The sequence below is a fragment of the Salvia miltiorrhiza genome, chromosome 2 (assembly GCF_028751815.1).
Source record: "Salvia miltiorrhiza cultivar Shanhuang (shh) chromosome 2, IMPLAD_Smil_shh, whole genome shotgun sequence".
Classification (NCBI taxonomy): domain Eukaryota; kingdom Viridiplantae; phylum Streptophyta; class Magnoliopsida; order Lamiales; family Lamiaceae; genus Salvia; species Salvia miltiorrhiza.
The window spans coordinates 47,590,284-47,600,956 of NC_080388.1; the positions used below are offsets into that span (position 1 = coordinate 47,590,284).

The following is a 10,673-nucleotide window of genomic DNA, read 5'->3' on the forward strand; positions in this document are numbered from 1 at the left end:
GGACATTCCACATTTTCTATGAGAAGGTAAAAAATTGAGTATCTGCAATTCATTTTGTGGATATAGTTCTGTAATCTTTTATAATTTTTTTCTACTTTAGGCTTCATTCATTTTCATATAACATTCTCAAGACTTTTGGGTTGCACCTTATTAATGGATTTTACCTCAAAGTGCAGAAGAAGACCAAAAACTCATGGATTCTCAGAATGCTTATAGTGCTGATGCAGTTAAAAATTATATGCATTTTCATCACTTTGTATCAACATTGTCAGTAGTTATTAACTTGGTGTGCTTATATTCTTGTTTTTGATGTGAAGGTTAACTTAGTGAATGATGGTCTGGTGACAATGCAGCTTGAATAAAGGGAATCATCTTAAGTAAGTTAGCCTCTTGTAAGATACTTTAATTGTTGACATTCTATTTAATGTTAGTTGTGTGCATTTCTGATTATATTAGTGAAAAATAGGATCTTTTACTCCGTATTTTTGTGTGTATTTTATTTGGTGCATTACCATTACTGTGTGTATGTCAGTGTGCGTAATAAATAGGCATGTGAACTGATAATGAAAATGGCCCTCTTAAATTGTAGTTGTAGTCCCTCTCTCTCCCCTCCTCTCCCTTTCTCTCACATGAAAGTAACTTTAGTCGAGTGTTCCAAGGTTTGGAGTTGAATTTCATTACTTACAACAATAAAAAAAATTAAAAAAATACATGTGCAGATAGTTGCAATAAAGATCAAGAGCCATTATTATTAGTATGAGGGAGGGTTGTCATTCTCCCAGTCACAACCACAGAGGAGGAACCATGGCTGGAGCCCTGATGTTGCTGCTTCCCCTTCTCTTTCCAACTCTTTTCACTCCTTTCAGCCATGCCTTTCCCTCAGTTCTCTCGGTATGTATTTGATGTTTTGGCTTTCATTTCTAACTTTGTTCTCTGTGCTAGGATACAAGGGAGGGAGTATCTGTTAATTGGTAGTGTAGAAAATAGAATGACGATAAATGAAAGGATGCAGAACCGAGGCGAGAATAAATTCTCTCTCCGTAAGGCAAAATTACTTCCGCTCTGTGCTCGCGGATCTACAGTAATTGCCCCCAAGATACAACGGTTTCGGGATGATAGACGAGTCCTTAGCACTAGGAGTTCGCTATCCGGTCGAACGGCTTGATACTCGGGACTGAGTATGTAAACTAAACTAATATGACAAATTGATTATCTGAATTCGTTTGTGTGTTTAATCTCATTCTGGAGGGCCCTATTTATAGTAGTCCAAGGATTTCCTTGAACTGACGTGACTGTTTGGCCAAACAGGAGGTCCGAACCGACGTGTCTCTTCGGTCTTGAACTGCCACCACGTGCCCTGTTTGGGCAAACAGATCCGAACCATCGTGTCTCTTCGGTCCTCAACCGCTGCCACGTCCGTTTGGGCAAACATGTGGTCCGAACCATCGTGTCTCTTCGGTCCTCAACCGCTGCCACGTCCGTTTGGGCAAACAGGTGGTCCGAACCATGGATATCTTTGGGCATTAATTACTCATTCAATTCTTTACAGATTTGAACAAGTAAATATACCAAATTAATCTACTCAACATGTAGATTCCAAAAATATCATTTAATTCCATTAATTACCAAAGTAATTATGGTATTGAATAAGCTATTTATTCCAACAATCCCCCACATGAATGATGATTAATGCAAATGCAAAAAACTAAGTCCCGACGACCTATTATTGCATCAGGATAGGTAGTTGTTAGCTTTGAACCTTCCTTAGTGTAATGCCATCTGATTTACTCGTTGCTCGGTGAACGCGATGTCTTGAACCGGTCAACTTTTGTGTAAACCAAGTCAACAACATACACACAATAATAGATCTAATATCTTTCGTTCTTACGTTGTGTCCATTTCTGGCCTTGGACCATTTCTTGGATTCATAAGTGTTATTGATAATTGAAGCGGCCCCACTTCTTCACTTATATAGGTGATCTCCTAAAAAGAGTATCCTGCCATACTCCACCTATTGAGGCTATAGGAATCATTAAAAGCTTTTAAAAAGCTTACCCTTTACCACAAGCTGCAGGCTTTACACTTGAGCATCTATGAGAATGGATTTTGCAAGTTTTCAAGTGCTCAACTTGAACTTTCATAATTTAGTTGTCTCATTGAACCATGTTCTTGGGATCTCCAGTCATCATGGTTGAGTTACCACTATGAAAGTTCTTAACGTGTGGATTTTAATCCCATTCCCCTTACTGCGTTATTCAATTGATCACGATTAATACCTTTAGTAAACGGATCCGCAATATTGTCTTTTGACTTTACATAGTCAATGCACATTATTCCTGTAGTGATCAATTGTCTAACGGTATTATGTCTTCGACGAATATGTCGAGATTTACCGTTATACAAACTATTCTTTGCTCTCCCTATGGCAGCCATGCTATCGCAATGTATCATAACCGGAGGCAAAGGTTTTTCCCAACAAGGAATATCTTCTAAGAAGTTTCTTAACCATTCGGCTTCTTCGCCGGCTTTGTCTAAAGCAATAAATTCCGATTCCATTGTAGATCGGGCTATACATGTTTGCTTAGAAGATTTCCAAGATATTGCTCCTCCACCAATGGTAAAGACAAACCCACTTGTGGATTTAGAGTCTTTAGTGTCGGATATCCAATTGGCATCACAATACCCTTCCAAAACAGCGGGATATCTCGAATAGTGTATACTATGAGATATTGTGTGTTTTAGGTATCTCAACACTCTTATTAATGCGGTCCAATGATCCTTTCCAGGATTACTTGTAAACCGACTCAATTTGCTAATAGAATATGCTATGTCCGGCCTTGTACAATTTGACAAGTACATTAGGCTTCCAATAATTCTAGCATAGTCCGATTGTGATACGGGTTCTCCTCGATTTTTGGCTAAGTGTATACTTGAGTCAACAGGTGTTTTAGCCGGAGGCAGATCAAAAGCTTTGAATTTCTTAAGTACATTCTCAACATAGTGAGATTGTGATAAGACTATTCCCTCGGGTGTTCTAAGGATTTTAATTCCTAGAATCACGTCAGCTAATCCCATATCTTTCATGTCAAAGTTTCTCTTTAACATCTCCTTGGTTTCTATGATTATTTTATTGTTGCTGCCCATAATTAGCATATCATCAACGTAGAGACAAACAATGACAAAATTGTCGGATGTTCCTTTAACGTATACACATTTATCACATTCATTGATTTTGAATCCGTTTGCCATCATTGCTTGGTCAAATTTCTCATGCCACTGTTTGGGAGCTTGTTTGAGTCCATACAAAGACTTTACAAGTTTACAAACTTTCTTTTCTTGACCAGGAATCACAAACCCTTCGGGTTGTTCCATATATATCTCATATTCTAAATCTCCATTTAGAAATGCTGTTTTTACATCCATTTGGTGTATCTCAAGATTATATAATGCTGCTATAGCAAGTAGCATTCTAATGGATGTAATTCTAGTGACTGGAGAGTATGTATCAAAATAATCATACCCTTCCTTTTGTTTGTAGCCTTTAACTACCAAACGTGCTTTATACTTATCAATAGATCCATCGGCTTTATATTTCTTCTTAAGAATCCACTTGCAACCCAAAGGTTTATTTCCCGGAGGAAGATCAACAATAAGCCAAGTGTGATTGGATAAGATTGACTCGATTTCACTATTGATAGCTTCACGCCATAGATCGGCATCAGGACCAGACAATGCTTCCTTGATTGTCTTTGGTTCGTCTTCTAAAGTATAAACTACGAAATCCGGACCAAAGGTTTTCGCAGTTTTTGTTCGCTTTCCGCGTCTTGGTTGCGGTGTTAGTTCACGTGTTGGTCCGTTATTCTTAAGCGAAATTTCATCATAAGTTCTCTTTTTCGAACTTATGTCATTCTTCTCTTTCTTGGGGAATATTTTTTCAAAGAATATGACATTTCTTGATTCTATAATCATTCCCTCATTCATATCGGGTACTTCCGATTTGTGTACCAAGAATCGGTACGCACTGCTATTGTTTGCATATCCAATGAAGATGCAATCAACAGTTTTTGGTCCTATTTTTATTTGTTTGGGTTTAGGTACTTCAACTTTTGCTAAGCACCCCCACACTTTTGTATATTTATAGGACGGCTTCCTTCCTTTCCATAATTCATATGGAGTTTTTTCTTGTTTCTTTTGGGGTAATTTATTCAAAATTTTATTAGCCGAAAGAATAGCTTCCCCCCCACATGTTATGTGATAGGCCTGAGCTTATCAACATAGCATTCATCATTTCTTTCAATGTTCTATTCTTTCGTTCTGCAACACCATTTGATTGTGGAGAATAAGGTGCAGTCGTTTGATGAATAATGCCATTTTCACGACAAAATTCCTCAAAAGGTGCAACGTACTCGCCACCTCGATCACTTCGAATCATTTTGATCTTGGTGTTAAGTTGATTCTCAACTTCACTTTTGTATGTTTTGAAAGCTTCGAATGCTTCGTCTTTGCTTCTCAAAAGATACACATAGCAAAATCTTGTGCAATCATCTATAAATGTTATAAAGTAATTCTTTCCACCTCTTGTTTGCACAAGTTTTAAATCACATAGATCGGTGTGAATCAATTCAAGAGGTTTCGTTGATCTTTCCACTGAATGAAAAGGAGATTTTGCCATTTTTGCTTCAACACAAATTTCACATTTTTGATGTTGATTGAAAGACATCTTTGGCAATAAGTCTAAATTTACTAAACGACGTAGTGTATTTAGATTTGCATGTCCTAATCTATCATGCCATAAATTAGGAGACTCAACCAAGTAAGAAACATTTTTCTTTATTTCATTGTCACGTACAAGTACAGGGATAGCATTAAGCTTGAAAAGGCCATTATCTAGGTAGCCTTTTCCTATATAGTGACCATTCTTGGTCATTACAACTTTGCCTGCTTCAAACACTAGTCTAAATCCGGCGTTGCACAAAGCGGATCCTGAGATCAAGTTCTTGCGAATGTCGGGAACATGCAGCACCTTCTGTAGGGTTATCTTGAGTTCCGACGTCATCTTGAGCACAATGGTTCCAACTCCGATGATAGAGGATGAGGTAGAATTGCCCATATACAGCTTTCTGTCGCCGGAGAGAGCTTCATACGAGGAGAACATTGTCTTGTCGGCGCAGATATGCCGGGTAGCACCGGTGTCGATCCACCATCCTTTTGGACTCCCGACCATGTTGACCTCGTTTATGACGGCACACAAGTCAAGTTCGCCTAAGTCGAGGGGCACAGACTTTGTCTCCGTCACGTGGGCTTGATGGTGACCATTGTGCTTGTCTTTCTTCGGTTTGCGACAATCTTTCGCCATGTGGCCGGGTTTGCCGCAGTTGAAGCAATCTCCTTTGATCCTCTTCTGACCTTTTGAGTCGGGATTTTTGCCTTTGAACTTGCGTTTCTTCTTGTTGCTAGACTCGGCTAGGTTTGCTTTTGCCTCCATGGAAGTTTTGTTCGTCTTGTTTTCGGAGATTCTATTGTCCTCTTCGATTCTCAAGCGAACGATCAAGTCTTCAAGTCCCATCTCCTTGCGTTTGTGCTTGAGATAGTTCTTGAAGTCCTTCCAATGTGGTGGTAATTTCTCTATCACCGCGGCCACCTGAAAAGATTCAGACAATTCCATACCTTCGGCAAGAATGTCGTGCAGGATCAGTTGAAATTCTTGCACTTGCTCCACAACGGTTTTGCTATCGACCATTTTGAAGTCTAGAAAACGACCGACTATGAACTTCTTCAAGCCGGCATCTTCTGCCTTGTACTTCGTCTCCAAGGAGTCCCATAGTTCCTTGGACGTCTTGGCGCTAGAGTAAACATTATAGAGAGTGTTGTCTAGCCCATTCAGAATATAGTTGCGACACAGAAAGTCGCTATGATGCCATGCATCATATGCTATCCGCAGTTGCGAATCAGTCTCGTCTTCCCCCACAGTTGGAGGAGATTCATTCACAAAACGAGCCATATTCAAAGTAGTAAGATAAAACAGAATCTTAGACTGCCAACGTTTAAATTCAGAACCTGCGAATTTTTCCGGCTTTTCGGCAGCAGCAGGTGCTGGAGCATGTGGAACGTTGGTCGGAACTGGTGGAGCATTGTTGTTGGGCGGAACATTGTTGTTGTTGGTGTTGCTTCCTGTCGCCATCTTTCCACACTAATTTTGCCTTACGATTGTTAATTGGTAGTGTAGAAAATAGAATGACGATAAATGAAAGGATGCAGAACCGAGGCGAGAATAAATTCTCTCTCCGTAAGGCAAAATTACTTCCGCTCTGTGCTCGCGGATCTACAGTAATTGCCCCCAAGATACAACGGTTTCGGGATGATAGACGAGTCCTTAGCACTAGGAGTTCGCTATCCGGTCGAACGGCTTGATACTCGGGACTGAGTATGTAAACTAAACTAATATGACAAATTGATTATCTGAATTCGTTTGTGTGTTTAATCTCATTCTGGAGGGCCCTATTTATAGTAGTCCAAGGATTTCCTTGAACTGACGTGACTGTTTGGCCAAACAGGAGGTCCGAACCGACGTGTCTCTTCGGTCTTGAACTGCCACCACGTGCCCTGTTTGGGCAAACAGATCCGAACCATCGTGTCTCTTCGGTCCTCAACCGCTGCCACGTCCGTTTGGGCAAACATGTGGTCCGAACCATCGTGTCTCTTCGGTCCTCAACCGCTGCCACGTCCGTTTGGGCAAACAGGTGGTCCGAACCATGGATATCTTTGGGCATTAATTACTCATTCAATTCTTTACAGATTTGAACAAGTAAATATACCAAATTAATCTACTCAACATGTAGATTCCAAAAATATCATTTAATTCCATTAATTACCAAAGTAATTATGGTATTGAATAAGCTATTTATTCCAACAGTATCTGCTTCCTGTTGGAATCATATTAAAGGTAACATGTATTTTCATGTCTCTTTTGGGGTTTCTATTATTTTGAATTACTCTTAAAGTTTCTCTATACTTGTTGTATGTGTTACAAATAAGTGTAAACTTGAAAATGTTTTGGCTTTTTATTTATTGATGGAAACTTATCAGCTTTTACTGTTTGTAATTTAGAGTTGAGTGACTATGTAATACTGTAAAACATTCTGTAAAACCTTTTACTCTTCAGCGCTAGCACTGAAGAGTAAAGAAGAGTTTGGAACAGCATACTTGGCGCCGGTGGCGATGCTTTTGAGCATGAGGCAACTAGAAGAATGCGTAATAAATTTATGGTAGCTTGGGATGGCTTGAGATCAAAAGACAACCAGAGAATCATAGCAGGTTGATTAACTAGTTCTTGAGGACTTGGTGCTAGAAACATTGTATGATAGATTTTTGTTTTAGCTATAAGGTAGTTGGTATACTTGATATTTGGTTCATTTGTATAATAATGTATGAATTTTTTGGATGATATATAATATTGTTATCGTTGATTTTATCATTTTGTCGTTTTATAAAAACTGTTATAAAAGGTGCAAAAAATCGTTATGTATTCTAATTAAAGATAACGGTTAAAATCGTTATAAAAATTGCAAAAATCGTTATAAAAAGTGCAAAAAAGCGTTATAAAAAGTGCAAAAAACCGTTATGTATTCTATCAAGGATAACGATTAAAACCGTTATAAAAAGTGCAAAAAACTGTTAACTATGATAAAAAAAATTCTAATACATAACGGAAAAATCTTAATACATAACGGTGAAAAACCGTTATGTATTCTATCAAAGATAACGGTTAAAACCGTTATAAAAAGTGCAAAAAACTGTTAACTATGATAAAAAAAAAAAAAAAAAAAAATTATTACATAACGGAAAAATCTTAATACATAACGGTGAAAAACCGTTATGTATAACCTTTATAGATAACGGATGCGTACTGTTATGTATGACGCATCGTACCGTTATCTATGCTACTATACATAACGGTTTTGAAACTGTTGTGTATGACGTATAGAATAGATAACACCACTATACACAACGGTTTTTTTTCCTCATACATAACGGTATAAACCGTTATGTATAATCACTATAGATAACGGTTTCATACCGTTATGTATGAGCGTCTCGTACCGTTATCTATTCTCACATACATAACGGTTTTTTAACTGTTGTCTATGATACGTATCATAGATAACACCACTATACACAACAGTTTTTTTGCTCATAGATAACGGATTTTATCCGTTATCTATGAGCGTTTTTCTAGTAGTGTGTAGTCGGCCCCTCTTGGACGCTTGACCAAAGCCCTCATGATCATGTTGTGCTATGCCAATTTCATGAGTGAGCTGGTCGGTCAACTCCTTTTGGCGAGCTATACTCGGTTACCCCATCATTTACTGCTTTATTAAAATTGTAATTAAATGTCCGATTGTTTAGCCGCACGTATTTGTAGACTGGTTCTAAACCACCAGCGTGCTGAGCCAAGCTTTCCGACTTGAATATTAAATATGTTATAATACTTAGTTTAATTATCTAACAACGATTACTATACATTAATATTCTTTAAGAATATTAACAAAAAGAGATGAACATATATATTATTATATTATTATTAAATATTTACAATTATTATTATTACTATTACTATTATTATTATTATTATTATTATTATTATTATTATTATTATTATTATTGTTATTATTATCCCCTTTCTTTCCCGCTTCTTAAATCCAACCCCTAGTCACGTTTCGGCATTCGTGCCTTCCTTCGGGAATTGGGGCGTGACAGAGTGGTATCAGAGCAGGATCCTGTCGGATCCACGCTCCTAGTTTGGTACCCGATTAATATCAGAATAATATTTTTGGCTTTGAATTAATCAATAAATGAATAAAAAAAATGTGATTGAATATATAAATGCGACAACCCCCAGCTAGCTATCTCTCCACCAAGGTATGTTATTTTTACAAAAAACATGAATTAAAAGTAGCATATGTTTAAAGATGCTTATTCGTAAATGCGCGCATAAATGATTATTCGGGAAATATTTGATGGAATATTTTATTTGAGTTTCTCATATGAGTTTCTCACAAGAAATGGATTATGCATATATTGTTATGCATTAAAGATATGCTTCGATATTATGGATGATTTCTTCTATGCATAATGGTTGGAAAATATGAGATTGCTTTTATGACAAAAGAAAGTGATAAAAAAATGATATAATGAAATGATCCAAATGTTGCATTGGATGTAGTTATGTTAGCTGATAGAGAGACTTATTAAGGATATCTTTTATGACAGATGGCAACTAGAACCCGAGGTAGAAACAACGGAAACCCCGAGAATGAGGAACTAGTTAATCATATCCCAATTCGAGATACCGAAAATATGTTCAGGAAACAACACCCTCCAACTTTTGATGGCCTAGGTGATCCTGTAGACGCCGAAAAATGGGTTAGAACGATAGAAAGAATCTTTGCCTATATAAGGTGTGACGATAAAGAGAAGGTAATTTGTGCAAAATACCAAATGATCGATGAGGCTGACTTCTGGTGGGAATCAGTCGAAAGGACTATGAGTCGGGCACAGAAGGACACTTTGACTTGGGAAAGCTTCAAGGAAAAGCTATTTGAAAAGTTTATTCCTGAATGCTATAGGCAAAAGAGACAAAATGAGTTTTGGAATTTAAAGCAGGGAAAGAATACGGTAACAGAATATGATCGTGAATTTAATCGATTGTCAAGATATTATCCACAACTGGTGGATACTGATGAAAAGAAGGCAGACAAATTCAGAAAAGGGCTGCATCCTGATATTGCAATATCATTGGTTAGTCAAGGAACACTAACCTATGCCCAATCACTAACAAGGGCTTTGAACATTGAGTCATTATTACCAAAAGAAAAAGAAAAGAAACCTATACAACAATTTGATGGAAATAGGGAAAAGAGAAAATGGGAAGTCGAATCGTTCGAAGAAGGAAATTCAAAAAGAAAATTTTTTAGAGAACCATCACCACAACAATCACAACAACAACAACCGCAGTTTCAGCAACAACTACGACAACCACAGCAGCAAAACCAACAATACCCTCAACAGTGGGGATTTCAGGGACAAAAACCTGTGTGTCCCCAATGTCACAAGCCTCACTTAGGAGAATGTCGGATGGGGACAAATGTTTGCTTTAAATGTGGAAAATCAGGACATATGGTTAAAGATTGCACCAATAGAAAAGAGTTAAAATAAACAACAACGAGCCCGGTCCCCGAGTTGAGTAACCAAGGTACGCAAATTTCGAGGACGAAATTTTTATAAGGAGGGAGGGATGTAACACCCCGATTTTTCATAAGATAATATTAGATTATTCTCTAGGATATTTGATGAGATTTGATAAATCTAGGATTTATTTAAGCCTAGAATAAATTAGATTTTAGAATAAATGTGTTGTTACTCATTTATTATATTTAAAATTTGCATTTACATTTCTTTAAGCATTTTCACAGCATTAGCTCAACTGCATTATATTGTCATATTATTTATTTATTTATTTTTCCTAAATTTAAACATATATTTTACTTAAAAGAATTTATTTAAAATTTATGAAATAAATATACTTATACATATAATAGATATATAATTATGTATTCTTTTAAAATTGCTTATATATATAATTAGCGTATACATATATATACTGATTATGTATA

At 37.0% G+C, this 10,673-nt stretch overlaps 1 long non-coding RNA gene across 1 annotated transcript; it reads left to right on the plus strand.

Annotated features, from left to right (window-relative positions):
• The first annotated feature begins 222 nt into the window (after positions 1-222).
• Positions 223-964, plus strand: LOC131011786 (uncharacterized). Its single transcript, XR_009097113.1, has 3 exons — positions 223-377; positions 720-891; positions 943-964. It is a non-coding gene; the product is annotated as an uncharacterized LOC131011786 (long non-coding RNA).
• Positions 965-10,673: the final 9,709 nt, after the last annotated feature.